Source organism: Bactrocera oleae, chromosome 5, assembly GCF_042242935.1.
Source record: "Bactrocera oleae isolate idBacOlea1 chromosome 5, idBacOlea1, whole genome shotgun sequence".
Classification (NCBI taxonomy): domain Eukaryota; kingdom Metazoa; phylum Arthropoda; class Insecta; order Diptera; family Tephritidae; genus Bactrocera; species Bactrocera oleae.
Genome location: NC_091539.1, coordinates 63,662,188 through 63,677,883, shown reverse-complemented (window position 1 = coordinate 63,677,883; position 15,696 = coordinate 63,662,188). Strand labels below are relative to the sequence as shown.

The 15,696-nt window shown below is 33.2% G+C and overlaps 1 protein-coding gene across 5 annotated transcripts in view; it reads left to right on the top strand.

The window, feature by feature from the left end:
- Positions 1-247: 247 nt before the first annotated feature.
- The window catches only part of X11Lbeta, a 149,574-nt gene continuing 134,125 nt past the window's right edge, over positions 248-15,696 (top strand). For 3 of the 5 annotated variants that reach the window (XM_036369032.2, XM_036369030.2, XM_036369025.2), the window contains exon 1: positions 5,603-6,042. The gene's annotated coding sequence lies outside the window, so the exon portion shown is untranslated. Of the gene's footprint in view, positions 1,193-5,601; positions 6,043-15,696 lie in introns of those variants that run through there. The other 2 variants (XM_070109583.1, XM_036369029.2) reach the window with 2 other exon arrangements.

The window sequence follows — 15,696 nt, the reverse complement described above, 5'->3', positions numbered from 1 at the left end:
GCTCAAATTGGTTTGGTTTTGCGTGTTTTTATGTTTACAAATAAATTGCATAACTTTTATTTTTGCTTTTAGGGTGCTTAATTTTGGTAAAATTTTTACTTGTTTTTGGTTTGGCATAGTTTTTAGGGTTTAATTTTCGGTATAATTAAAATTAAAATTTATTTTTTATTGTCTCTCACATTTTTCTTCGCATTTTGCCATCAGCGCGCGTTGTTCTACCATAAGCAACAATATTTTGTTCGCATTGTTGTTGGGTTTGCGTTTGTTGATGACGTCGTCGCTTTAAAATTTTCTTGTTTTTGCTTTCTCTCTGCGTGAATATTAAATTTTTTGCTGTTTTTGTGTCACATTTCACCCTGAATGTCGTCATCTAGTCGCCGCCAAGCGTAATAAAGTGGCAATACAACAAAATACAATAAAAAAAAGCCGTAAAAAAGCTGTGCTTATGCAAAGACAGACTAACGAGCGCGCAGTAATATCGATTAAATAATAAAAAACTGTAATAAATAATAAAAAATATTAATAAATAAAAAAAACACTAAAAAATAATAAAAAAGATTAATAAACAATAATTACAATAATAACAAAAACAAATAGCTAGCAAAAGTGCATGAAAAAGCCAACGGAACTCCGCAATCAATCACAGGCGCGCCTCCAAGTGCACTAGACGCGCAGCCGGAAGTGATATTAACGTCAGTGCGTATTTGTGTGTGTGCTTGCACTTAGCTGAGGCGCTAATCTATGCATAAGTGTAGGTGTGTGTGTGAGTGTGTAAGTTTGCTGCTTGCATGCGTGCGTAAAGTGATACTTGCACGTACACGCACACACGTTTAAAGGCGCAGCGCCACCTGCTCACCTGCTAAACTCGCCCACAAATTCACTAGCGCAGACGGCTGCGAAGTCCAACAAACAAAAAAAATATATAAAAAAAAAATCTCCACAAAATTCATAAAAACATCTAAAAAAGCTCCAAAGAACCGCATTTATTCATTCCGTGCTTTGGTGCTTTTACGTTGCCGCAACTGTTTCCGCTTCCGTTACTGCACAATCCAAGCACGCACCTACTACTCATAGCCTGCATATAGTATTAGTCCTTACATACATATATGCGTTTCGTATGCCACGCTTTGAACTTGTCTAACTGTTAATGCACGGCAAACACGCAAAATGTGTCAAATCAATCAATTAAAATGTGAGCGCCAACAACAAATATCTATCCATACTTGCATATTAATATATCTGCAAACATATAACATAAGTAGCAACTACAACTAAAACTTCCATTACTACAACAAACAACAACTACTACTAAATACTAGTATTCGTTAGCGTTACAACTCGTATGATTCCCTAGTCGTTCATTTGTTGTTTTCATAAAGTGTTTTGCGTTTCCTTTGCTATGTCCTTTTAATCCTGCATATAATTAACCTTTGTATTACAACAATAATAAAGAAATAAAATTACCACTCACTTACCTACCACATGCGATTTTGCGTACATAAAAAGCTAACAAAAAAAATTACATAGAAGTAATCTAAAAAGAAATCAAAGAAAAGAGAAATAAAAATAATAGAAAAAGTCACTTCCTTTCGAATATTTCTTTGTCACAATCATTCTAACTTACTTTTTCATTTTATTTATTTAATGCACAAGCTGAAAAGAGCTAATACTGATGTAATAACATACATATACTCATTTAGTACTTAGTTTCGTGTTAAATTACTACTAAGTACTAGAAATTACTTTTCTTTCATCCGTCACAATCGGATTAATACTGATTATTTTATATAATTACTTGTGTTATTAAGTTTCTGTGTATTTTTATATGCCTTCTAAGAGCTATTGATTCCAAAAACTGTTCTTAAAAATCTTGTCACTTTATACAGTTATGCTATCTGATCAGATTTGACCCGGACTGACTAAAAAAAAAAATTTCATAAAAAAAAAACGTATAACCCAATTTTCCATACACTTGTTAAAAGGCTCGGCTGGACTGGCCTTTAGTGCCTTCTGCGAATTTTGGTTTTTTCGCTTTCGACTCATTTTAGGAACGCCATTCGCTAGATTGTTGGACAGTTTCAACGTCTTATTCATAAGTCCACGTCTCGCCACCAGTAATCAAGCGTTTGATGAATGTAGAGTACTTAGCTACGTTGTCAAGCATCTCTTTTACGACCACTACTCTACTTGTCTTTTTTTTTTTAAAGTTTAGATTGAACACTCTCCATATTAAAACATCCAATTATTGAGGTTAGGGTATTTATTGAAGAAATTTTAGAGATCCTGAGCAAGAAATTCTCCATAGATCCAAACGAGAGGGCATACTATTATGTTACAAGTAAATTTGGGTGAATTTCGGGAGGTTAGGTTAGAAGGCTGATCCCTCAATATGGTGGGGGATCACACTTAGACTGTTACGTATAGTTTTTTTGTAAAGCCAGACGAGACCTCCTGTAGTTGGATATCAACTATCGGTAACAGCGGTGTTTGAATTCTATTTCAATAGAGTGTCTAAAAGTATGAGATTCGTGGTATTTTTGCTTTGATCTGACACAAGCCGGACATTCGAAGAGAAAGTATTGAGATGATTATATCTCATCTTCTTTCAAACAGCTGAGCCAGCTGGCATTCGGTTAGATGTTGAATCTTACCGCATGAATCTTGATCGGACAGCGTCCGGCTAGAATTATTACAACCATTGACTTTGCTGAGATCGAAGAGTTCCCCAGAGCTCTTAAGATTTATCCTAAGTTAGAAGGACCTTGCGACTGCACAGTTGCTAGTAGTTGATCAAAGCTTTCCGTGCTGGTCTGAGACCCAAGGGTCCAGTAGTGAATCACAAGAAGTAAACGGAGCTCCTAACCGTTCCCATTTCGCAGTTAATGTGATTGAGGTACCAGTCCTAGCAAACTCATCAGCGTTGCAGTTTCCTGCAATGCCGCTGTGGCCAGGTACCCAAATCAGTCTAATCATAAAATAACGCGATGTTACTTGTAGAGAAAGGGAGCCTAGTTATCCTTTCACTAGTATTCAGCGCACAGTTAGCGCGCTCAAGGCTAATATTGCTGCCCTACTATTGGAGGGATAGTTAACACTCTGAAGAAGGCTTCGCAGTAGATCCAGAGTAGATCTACTGCTACTTTTATGGCAGTGACCTCCGCTTGGTAGACACAATTTCACAAGCCACTTTCGGTCATTGTATGGGTTGAAAAATTAGGATTGAGTTTTTTACTTGAGAGTAAAGACAAGCATATTACTACCCCTGGAGCCTTTACTGTTTTTTCATTCAAACGGCGTATTTTCTAATAAGTAGGATTTTTGTCACAAAGACCTTACATTTCTTATTATTAGATATCCGTCGATGCTAATGCACACAAATTATTTTTTAAATATTTTACAGATTTTTTTCTTTAGTATCCTAAGAACCGACTCATCGAATATTTACTATCAACAGCTTCTTTAGATTACCTGTTCCGTAATATTAAGATAACATAGATCATAGAACATCCAAAAATCTTGATCTTGAAATAAATCAAAAGGTCTTCCTGCCCGAAATATCGTTAATTTTCACGAAATGGTCAACGATTGGTAGTATCTTTTGTGCAGTCTAAACTCTAATCAAACCTCAAAACATAATCACGGAATTAATGTTGTTGATTGGCTTAACATGTTTAACTTCTTACCAGGGTATAACTACGTAATCTCCTACCGGGCCAGTTTAAAATTTTCCCTATTTAAATGGTTTCTGTGAGCATGAGATATGATTCTTAGCCTAACCTAACCTAACAAAATATATATTTTCGACACTTTTTTGAATCAAGTGCGAAATAGAAGCTGACACAATATAAATTAAACGAAAATTTTTTTTATACTCTCGCAACCTGTTGCTACAGAGTATAATAGTTTTGTTCACCTAACGGTTGTTTGTATCACCTAAAACTAATCGAGTTAGATATAGGGTAATATATATATAAATGATCAGGATGAAGAGACGAGTTGAAATCCGGGTGACTGTCTGTCCGTCCGTCCGTCCGTCCGTCTGTCCGTCCGTCCGTCCGTGCAAGCTCTAACTTGAGTAAAAATTGAGATATCTTTATGAAACTTGGTAGACATGTTTCTTGGTACCGTGAGACAGTTGGTTTTGCAGATGGGCGTAATCGGACCACTGCCACGCCCACAAATCGCCATTAATCAAAAACAAATAAATTGGTATAACTAAGCTCCCCAATAAGATACAATACTGTTGTTTGGTACACAGGATCACATTAGGTGGGGGCATCTGCAGTTAAATTTTTTTTTTTAAAGTGGGCGTGGTCCCGCCTCTAATAGGTTTAATGTGCATATCTCCTAAACCGCTAAAGCTATAATAACAAAATTTACTAGAAGCAAATGTTTTTAGCACTTCTATTGACGATGTGAAAATAGTTGAAATGGGGTGGCAACTCCGCCCACTCCCCATATAACGGTACTGTTAAAAACTACTAAAAGCGCGATAAATCAAGCCCTAAACACGCCAGAGACATTAAATTTTATCTCTGAGATGGTATAAATTGGCTTTATAGGAACCGCGTTTAAAATTAGTCAGTGGGCGTGGCACAGCCCACTTTTAGGTGAAAACCCATATCTTGAGATCTGCTTTACCGATTTCAACCAAATTCGGTGCGTAACGTTCTTTTCATGTTTCTATGTCATAGTGCGAAATGGGCGAAATCGGACTACAACCACGCTTACTTCCCATGTAACACCATTTTCAATTCCATCTGATTCTTTCACTTTCCACTATGCAAATCAGGTAACAATGATTATATCGGGGTAAAACTTTGCGTGAATAATGCAATTAAAGTATGCCACCTTGCGGCCAAAAATTGTCTAAATCGAACCAAAACTGTTCAAACCCCTAAGTACTAAATATATGGACCCCATTGCCTATAGTTGACCTTCTACCGAAAATATCAGTCAATCCACAAAGAAATCTCAAACGAGTAGACCATTTGACTTTGCGAGAGTATAAAATGTTCGGTTACATCCGAACATAGCCCTTCCTTACTTGTTTTTTTTTTTTTGAAAATTAAATTTTGTAATTTATTATTATTATTTTTTAAGTTAAATTTTTTATTTATTTTTTTTCCAAAAATTAAATTGTGTAAATAATACATACATATAATATATTTCTTAAAATAACACCAAAATACAAAAAAAAAATTCATAATAGTAAAGAAATGTATTCTCTTCCCTCCTCTTATCCAAAAATTGTACACTCTCTTCTCCTTTTCGAACGCTCTTCTGCATGCTTTGACATTAATTTAGATTATTCAATTTAGTGTTCAAACATATTGATCGCCATAGAGCCAAAAAGTGTTAAAAAACATTTCCAAATTCCAAAAACAAATTTATTTATTTGAAATTATTAACAAAAATTATGTAAAATAATAAAAAAAAAGTACGTAAAATAATTGAATCATAACATGGGTTCGTTCATTCTCTCTCTTTCTCTCTCTCTCATACTCAACTAGTACACTACCCTCAGAAAAAACTCTGTATCTATGTTTGTTACTATTTATGCATCAGAAAGGTCCTCATACTAAGTAGCGTTAACTTTGTTCCTGTTCTTTTCCAGTCGTTTGTTCTTTCCCGTGATTGGTTTGATGATGTAGTTGCGTTTCTTATCAATATATTTGTTGGTTATTTGACAATGCGAAAACAATAAAAAAACTACAATTAACTCAATAATTACTCTTTCGTGATGTTAGTTGAATTGCCTGTACAAGTTTAATAAAAAAAAAAATTATTTAAAAAAAACATACATACATACATACGTTGTTCGTTCGTTCGTTCGTTTACACTACTGACAACTACTGAATCCTTCTATATCTACTACCACTCGTTCTTAAACTTCTACATACTCGTTTAATTGAATACTTACAACAAAAAATAATTCACAAATTAAAAATTAATAAATAAATCGTCTGCTTTGTATCTTCCTTCCCACAAAAACGACGCTTACGCCGAACACATCATACACGACCGATTCGTGATTTAAAGGTGAGTGATTTGAAATATTAATTTTTTCTTTCTATATAAATTATTTGTTAGTTCTTTTTAAAAATCTTAAAATATCTTATTATATCTTTCTTATATGTGAGCAGAAAGAGAGAGCGATATTTAAAAATCGTTAAGCGAAATAAAAAATAATCAAGCGCTAATGTTAAGCACTATTTTCATTAAAGACATTTTTTACTTATATACTCAAAAACGTTTATGGATCCGAACATACTCATGAAAACTAAAATTAGGTTAGATTAAGCTAGAATGACTCTCTTAAGACTTGATTATCTCTCTCTCTCTCTACTTCGCTCACTTAAGACTTGATTCTCTCCCTCTCTTTCTTTCTCTCTCTCTATTTTAATAACAAAAAGTTTGCTCTATGCGTTTTGTTTTGATCTTACAAAAAAACAGTTCGATGTTATTTAAAAGGTCGTCTGTGCGAAGCTTCTTTATGACCGAAATTGGTATTAACAGAAACCGTCTTCTAGAGTTTAAATTATTGTTTCCTGCCATCAACCAAGTGTCTAGTTTGGAACTCAATCCACCCATTAGAATTTTTTTCTTTTTAGTGCTCGAGAGGTTTTCGACGTTCTCAGCTTCTGGAATAAAGTAGTATAATAAATGGTGTTTTCTTAAAACTATAGAATATGCTTGGGGATAATTGTCATGCTTACTGTCAAAGTACTAAAGGGTATTTTTAAGAGTATACAATTTTCTTGAGGGATAACTGTCAAATCAGCTGTCAAAGCAAACATATGTGTTTGACATTTATATTATGCAAACCTTTGTGCGAATAATCGTCCATCTGAACAGGTTATATGCAGTACGATGAATCAATTTATGCTCATGTTTATTCCTACGAACCATATTGATACAATATGAGCTCACGCTGTTTACCAAAAAGCCCATCGCTACTCCAAGAAACCAAATTTATGGATTTATAGAGAGGCTCTCCTCATTCGCATGCAGCGAGAACCAATAATTTATTATTATTGTGTGCAATAATTATTTTTGAGCAAAATTTTCTCGAGAATTATCACTAATAGGTTCAAAAGTTCAAAATAGTAAACAAAAACCACTATATCCTGAGTCGCTCTCTTTCCATAAATTCTTGCGTAAAGCAATCCAGCGAGCGATTTCTCTCAACTTAAGCAGTGTTTAATCTTATCAAACAACACCATAAGTGAACAAATTAAATGTCTCCAGCTGTATTCTTCAACCTCCCATCTATAACTGTTATCTCCGGTTTCGTTTTTGAATATCGAAGCTTGTCCCTTAAGGGTTTACTAAGGGTCACAAAACCTTTTTCCGAGCATCTGAACTTTAAACTATAATATTGTACAGCTCTAATTGAGTATACATATATTTATGCAAATATATACAGTTATATGTTAGATGTGAAATTGGTTGACTCACCTCGAGTGGGAAATCCATTATGTAAACGCTGAAAAGGCGTCGAATTGTCGCAAAATGGTGTCTGCTTACAGGCGCTCAGAGAGTTTACAAACAACTGCAACGATACAAGCACACATTCACAGCACATTGGTATATGTGTATATGTACTAAGTGTCTTCTGCTTGTGGATAGCTCAGTTATTTATAGATTCTTGAATCAGCAACGGCCACTCACACAAATCCTTATATATGTATATATTTAGACCAAAGTACATATATAATATTATATATGGATATATATGTATGCCTGTGTGTGTTAACTATATTTTATATGCCATAAGCATTAGTTTGCGATTGTCTTCGCCAGCTTAGATACGAGTGAGACCCAAGCAAATACCAGCGCGGATACAGTTTTGCAAATACACATGCCCATACACAGTCCTTTATACACACACACACACATATACACGTAGTTCAAAGACAATTTTATTTGCGCTGGTCCGCTGTTGATGTCAGAGCAATGGAAATTTATTGCAAATTCGGTTTTATTCTTTTTCCATTGCATACTTTAAGCTGGTTTAGGAGCAGTCGGTGAGCTATTTTATGCGCTCGAAGGCGTTCTAACTGTATGCTGTATGCAATAACAAATATTTTACATGCGAAATTATTACACTAATAAAATAGATTCGTATGTAAATGTCAATTATTTTTAAAATTCGGTTACTTCCCACATTAATATCGGTTTGTTGGATTGCTGTTGGAAAATGTTGCAATAATTTTTTATTTCGAAAATTTGCAAATAACTTGCTCATGACTTGTGTAGATACTTTTTTGTGTAATAAATATTATCCATATATATGCTACCTTTCAATATTGATATATTCTATCCACAAAAGTTGTGCCAGAAAGAAATATTGCCTGCATTTAGGTTTGCAACTGAATTCATAAATCTTGCTTTAGTGAAGTCACACTTTACACACGTTTTGTATTTGGTTAAATCTTTTAAAATGTTCATATGCATATTAAACTATCTGGCCTAGTTTCTAGTTGTGTTAAATTGTTTATTATTTTTTCAAAATTTGAGGCTTGCGAGACTTTTGCACCTGTGCTGTACCAACTGAGTATTGAAGTTAGTATGGTATGGGCTAAGTATTTGTGATTTTTTGTAATTATACAATATATTTAGATCTTTCAATTGAATTTTTAAATTTTTTAAATTTAATTGTTTGAATTAAATTTCTGAAACATATGGCAACTCTTTCCAAAATATCTGCGGCCACTCTTTCTCTTAAGTTTTCTTAGACATTTTTAGTTTGATAAATATATGTTAGTCAATATGTTATTCAATATTTTATCAATATTATCAATTCTTTTTCTTTTTAATTTCTTTTTAGCTTGTGGCAACCCTCATTAAATAAAGTTTTAAACTGTTAAAATTCTAAAAACTTCTAAAGTTTTATAACCATGCTGTACTTATTATTTCACTTTAATAATTTTATTACACTTGAATTTTTTAAATAAGTGGCAGCTCTTTTCAGAAAAAAATTGCAACAATAAACTTTTTAAACCATCTACAGTTGTATACCCATATTCTAACAGTATGCTGATATTAACTATAATAGATGGGTTTATAATTTTGAAGCTGTGGCAACTCTCATTAAATAATTAATTGAGCTGGTAACCTTGTTTTGACCTATTCAGTTTGATTACTACATATAATTGTTTCCTTACCCTAACTATTATTTTTGTAAAATTTGGAACACGTGGCAACTTTTCCAATTGATCCATAGTTAGTAATCATTTCCAAACTACTATTTAGACTTTTTAGGCCAAGTAGTTTGAGAAATGCAATTAATATACTAAGTTATATGCTTACAGTATTCCATTAAATATTTTCGTATTATCCATTAATTGCTTGTATGGCCAATAGGGTTGTTCTCAAATGTAGAAAAAACGTTAACTTCGGCTGCACCAAAACTATTGTATAATACAACATCAGCTATGGGATAAGAGGGTATAGAAAGATCTGTATCTTGATTTTGATCGCTCAGTTTGTATGGCCGTTGTATGCTATAGTGGTCCGATATCGTCGGTTCCAACAAATGAGCAGCTTCTTGGAGAGAAAAAGGCGTGTGCAAAATTTCATACTAGGGGTCGAGTTTACGTATATACAGATGGACATGGCAAAATCTACTCAGCTTGTCACGCTGTTGTGTTTATATATATACTCTAAATGGTCACTGACTTTTGTTTTCTAGGTTTAATAAACTTCGGGGCAAACTTAACACATTTTTCAAAGTTCAGATCAGTCTTAAGCGTCTTTAATCATAACCCACAAATTTATGGTATAATTAAAAAAGACGTTCCCTTAACCTATTAAGAATCACCCTAATGCGATTCGTTTATCTATATTATTTGTTTACCGTGAAGTGAAGTAAATAATTATTTGTAATCACAAACTCATCCCCAAATTGCAACCCTCCATTTATGGAAACTTTTTGCCCACATTTTTTCTTACAATTATCTATTATTATTTTTTTGTTGTTGTAACAAACCATTTTCATTTTCACAGATAATTGTATTAACATTCAATCAAGCTGAAATGTATGTGAGCAAGAAGTATTTATGATGACTCATTCAACATTTTGTATGTATGTGTTTTACATATATGTATGTGTATTACATATGTGTGTATGTGTATTCGAAGGCTGCACGGAATTGACTTAATTTTTTCTCGACAGATATGTTTGCGCTTTTGGTAAATGCACTTTTAGGTATAAAGATTTTTGTTTATATATTTTTTTTGCTAAATGTTTATCTAAGAAGATATATGGTATATGAGTATGTCTATTTGTATAAAAACAATTGTTTTGTGGGCGTGTTAAACCGAAGTAAATAAACTCTTACTACATCAATTTATATGATTTTATATACTCTTGACTATACTAAAGCTGCACATTATACATATGTACAGACATATATTGAACTGTAAAAATTAAAAACAATTTTCTTTTGTGACCACCCTAACAGTCACCGCTTTACATATTTCGGCATTTATAGTCAGTTCTTCAAGTCGGTGACACATTGCGGTTTGTCTTTTAAGAAGGCAAATATTGTTACAAAAGTTGTTCTGCAGTATACTCGTATGTAATATATATATGTTATATATTTTTATATAGTACATATATAATATATTATTGAAATTAAGTATTGTAAATATATACAATAGTATATCTAAAATTCTAATAGCTGGCACTCCTTAAACGCTTACTAGCTATCAATATTTATGTATAATAATATCATTACATATACCATACATACATACTCGCATATATGTACAAGTACATACATATATACTATACTTCGTATTAAATCAACAAGCAATTTATTCGAAATGAATTATACCTATATCACACACAAACACATAAACATTTCCGGCTTAATCCATAATCAATATAATTATGGCACAAATTTGGAAAATGCATATAAGGGTGATACCAAAAAATACGGCAAATATAAATTAAGTTGATACTAAAAAATTTAGAAAGTGTACTTTAGGGCAGTTTAAGTGGATTTAGTTCGTTCACAAAAATACTTTATGTTAATTTTGTAAAAATTATTAATAACTCTAACTAATAATACTCTTTACTTTATTTGTTTGTTTAATATTTTTTTTTCACTTTAACAGTTGTAGTGTCAACATCAGTTTCATAAAACAAAATATGATGAGCAGATGAACAGATGGCGCTAAATCAGAGCCGCTCAGTTAGATTTCGAGTAGATTAGATTAAAATCACCTCGGTGACGAGATTAAAGAGTGTCATATTTGTATGGCGAAATCTTGCTAAATCCAGTAGATTAGTGTGATAACAGCCTAAGTCTTGTGATCAATTGTTGGTCGAACACATACATCGGTATTATCTGGACCGAAAAATGTTATAAACCATTGAGATGAGAGAAAATCGTGGATGGTGCACATATTTTAACTTTTTTAGGAATTGCAATTAAAAATGATGTTTTCATAAAGTTGACTTCTAAATTCGATTATGGAGGTTTACATTGAAAAACGAAGAAATTACTTTTTACTTAATATCTCTCTTTTATTTAGGATCTCTCGAAAAAATTTGGTTTGGCTCAACACCCAGAAAAAAATTGTTTGAAAATATTATAATTTTTTTTATTGATTTTTAAATTTTTTTTATAAATAGTTTTAGATAAATAATAAAAACAAATACAACAAATTTTTTCTTTTCTTTAAACAACAAAAATTTTTAATAATGCAAAAAAATTGCATCGTCCTAATGTGGAAAGATGCATAATATAAGTTTAATGACTGCGTCTACCACGCAATTAAATCGATTCGACTATTTGGCATTTCCACAGCAAAATAAGTCGGAGATAATTCTAGTTAATACGAAGGTTCGCAGTGTAAAGGCTACCGTAACTGGTAACGCTGGGCTGGTTTTGTTGTTGTCAAGGACTCCCTAGAGCATCAAGGTCAAACCGTTATTATTGTTGTTGTTGTAAAAACCATTTTCTAAAGAGTTTTCGAAATTGTTATCAAACTGGTTAGACCTGATTTTAGTAGTCATTAATGTTAGATGTGGAACTAGATCCTTTCCAGATATGATTATATCCAAATTTAAGCTTATAAATATAGCCATATGGTCTTTCACAAGGCCTCTTTTAACGCCTTTAGACCTCGAAATTAGTCGTGCAAACTTGGGTTATCTGAACTATATAGAATTGCAAAATATGAACTTACAGCTAGCCGATATTTTAAATTATAAAGTAAAATCGATGGATTTGCATTCTCAAACCCTCAATGTATTATAGCTTATGTTCGAATCAATTGGTTCTTATGAGATATGGATCTGTGAAACTTGACAAACGTAGCTGAGACGTCCGAAAAGTCGCGTCGGGCATTTTTAATGTTTTTTTCTTCAGCATATGAAGTCAAATAATGTTAAAGGTTTTATGAATAACTTAAAATTTTGAACTCTTCTTCTTCCGATTACATTTCTAACAGTTAAAAGTATGCAAGTATCGTGCTGCTTAAATTTAAAATTGATCTTTCTCCTGAGTTTTTTCGAATTTTGCATACAAATTAGAAACACATAGGGTTCCGTTAAGTAGCTACCACACAAATTCTGACAACAAAGCATATACTCACACATATATATGTTTGTTTTCAGCCGAGCAAAACCTTTTTGTATCCTTTAGTCCGTTACTTTCAGGCATCAACGCACACGCCACTATTAATTTAACCATATACTGTATGTGTAAAATTTGATATCATTCCTTGAATGCAAATACACATGTGCAACAACAACAAACATTTACACACTTCTACGTATGTATATACCTATGTTTATGTAATATATTTACCATACACACAAGCGAATTGTGAAAGTGCGTCAGAGAGCTGCGGCGTGCGACGCTTTCGTGTGGCCAATAACGTAGGGATATCAATTTCAGCTTAAGAAATTTCGCATTTTTTATGCTTTTGACCTGATTCAGCGTTTTTCACAGTTTATGTGCCCAATAAATTCACATACTAGAAGCGGTAGAAAAAATTATCAAAGAGGAAGGCAAAAATTAACGAGCAAAATTTACATGGTCATTTATTATTGACAAACACGAGCCAAAGTGATTTCCGAAAACCGATTTAAGTTACTTATGGCGACAGCTGTTGTTTGGCGGAAACTACGACTTTTAGTTATATGAAACCGACTGGCGTGGCTTTTAGGTTATGTGTGTACATATCAAATTACTAATCCGCTAGTTATGTTCACACAAGATTATTCAATTTAGTTTACATTTACTAAGCATGTTTCGAATGACACGTAGTTGGCTTATATTAGTAGTTTTTATATGCAAAAGTTGTTTCAGTGATTCGAAATTTGTTTCCAAGATTGCCGTAGCTATGTAAGGGCAGCGATTCGCTTCAAATTCGATCAAGAAGCGTCACCTAATCGAGACTTATTTTATGTTGCTTAAACAACAATAATCTACTGCAGCATATACTTATGAACAATTTTTTAGGGAACGTTTTGTAATACTCTTATAGCAAATCTTGAGTAAGGATTATGTTTTAATCTTTCAAAGTTAAAAACTTTAGTTATAAAGACCTTCACGATCGTTTGTATACCTGGAGTTAAGTTTCAGCTCCATGGTAGGCGTTTCTTCAATAGTCTAAGACATATAATTATACGGATCCAAAATGATGATGATGAAGCTTTTAGCCGAATAATCGAAACGGATCCAGACTTTTTTTCGACCTATAATTGTTTCTCCGTTAATATAATACTTTCTGCTACCGAAAAAAATCTGAATTCCTATTAAGACTAGACGCAGCCGCATTCTTTTCTTGTAAGTATTTACTCTAAGAATCACTGAGAAATATTTTTCGACCATTCTTTTCTTATAAGTATTTACTCTAAGAATCACTGAGAAACATTTTCGACCCGTCGAAGTCTTTAACATTTCTAGTGATTAAAAATACGATTAGCCTTGCTCGTTTAAGAGCATCTCCTTTCTGCAGTAACTACTTTTTACCTTGGTAGCCATTGAGCAATAATGCCTTGCGAAGCAGACTAACTGAGTTCAAAATGGTTCTAGTCGTTTAAAGTTGAAATACGGAGCACTTATCTACTGATTCACCTGTGTCTTTAGCGTCAGAATAGAATTGAGTAAAGTCTTAGACAAGTTTAAATCTTAAAAATTTTGTTAAATAGTACCCTTATGTGCGCAAGGCCGTCAAATTGAGATATAATAATATAAATATGAATTGAGTTGCAGAAACTATGCGATACATCGCTTTACAAACCCAAAATAAATGAAAGTAAATAATAGATGCATCATAAGAACATACTTAGCGGGTCTCTAATACACTCCGGTGAAAGAAGAAATATAAAACTAAGGAAAAGGAGATTTTTTGCTACAAAGTAATATTACTTGTATTTTTTCTTGTTCTCCAGCAGAACAAACCACTAGAAAAATGTAAAAACTAACATATGTGAAAAGTTGGCAACCCTGTTCCCTGTACATTGCAAGTATGGCTTTTCAATATATTTATATTTCATTAACTAAGCTTTTTCATATATCTGAGCTTTACTAAAAAAATTTAAAATATAGTTGGCCACCCTATATAGCTTTTTAATAGAGCTGACTTTAACATCATATTTCAAGGAATTTATATTATTACATTATATTTCGGCATATATTTCCGTTTATGCGAAGCTTTATTTTTATTTCTTTACTTAATATTTCTTTTCTCGTTCCTTTTACCACCTGTTTGTACCGCATATATACATCCATCTCACTGTATGGCATATAAATATCAAAAGTTATTGTTTTTGTTATTTCTCTATGTGCTCTGAGGCATAAAAACCAACCGCATTGCAACCCAATTCCACACATACTGACCTTACATATCTACAAAGAGACGAGTCTGCGGACAGGTGTAGTCGGTCTTACCATTGTTTGTCTGTCCGCCCGTCTATCTGCTTTTGCTAAAATTATACACAATCTTTTTTGTAGAAAATATGTTTTTTATGGTTCCTTTTAACGTTGGGCATGCGTCTGTGTGATTTACTTGTTTAAAACAAGCGTATATCACACACAGGAAGACTCAAAATAGACACCGCATGAGGTCAGTTGGAGGTTTCATGTCGACGTGGAAAGCGGAGACATCGAGATATTCTAGCAATTCATAATTTTTTTAAAGCGTGTAACTGAAAAAAGTAGTTTCAAGAGTCGAACAAACATCCTTTTACTGAGCGCAGAGAGAGAGAGAGAGAGAGAAGACCAAAAATAGTATTTAACTTAACTTAAACTGAGCCTGTTAGTTGCCTATGTTCGACGACTATTTATTATCCAGTTTGCAGTAGAAGGCTTCTTTTGAATTATACCAGCTGTGGCTTAAGACACCATAAGCTCTTTAGTTGAAGGGTAAAACTCAATTGCAGCAAAAAATTCTGCGCATCAAACAAAACAATTTCCATTAAATGAGCTTTGGATGTGGTTTACAACAAACGAGAAATACGTATTCACTGTAATCGTAATAAAATCGAATATCTTTCAAAAGGAAGCGTCACTGTGAGCTGCCAGAAGTGGCCAGCTTTGGCCAATAGAGAAGAATTGTGTTTCATCAGCAGAACGCCAGGCCACACACATCCATAATGACTCGAAAGAAGCTCCAGGAGCTTGGTTGTGAGGTTGTTATTATGTATGTACCTCGTACTCCGGATGAAGC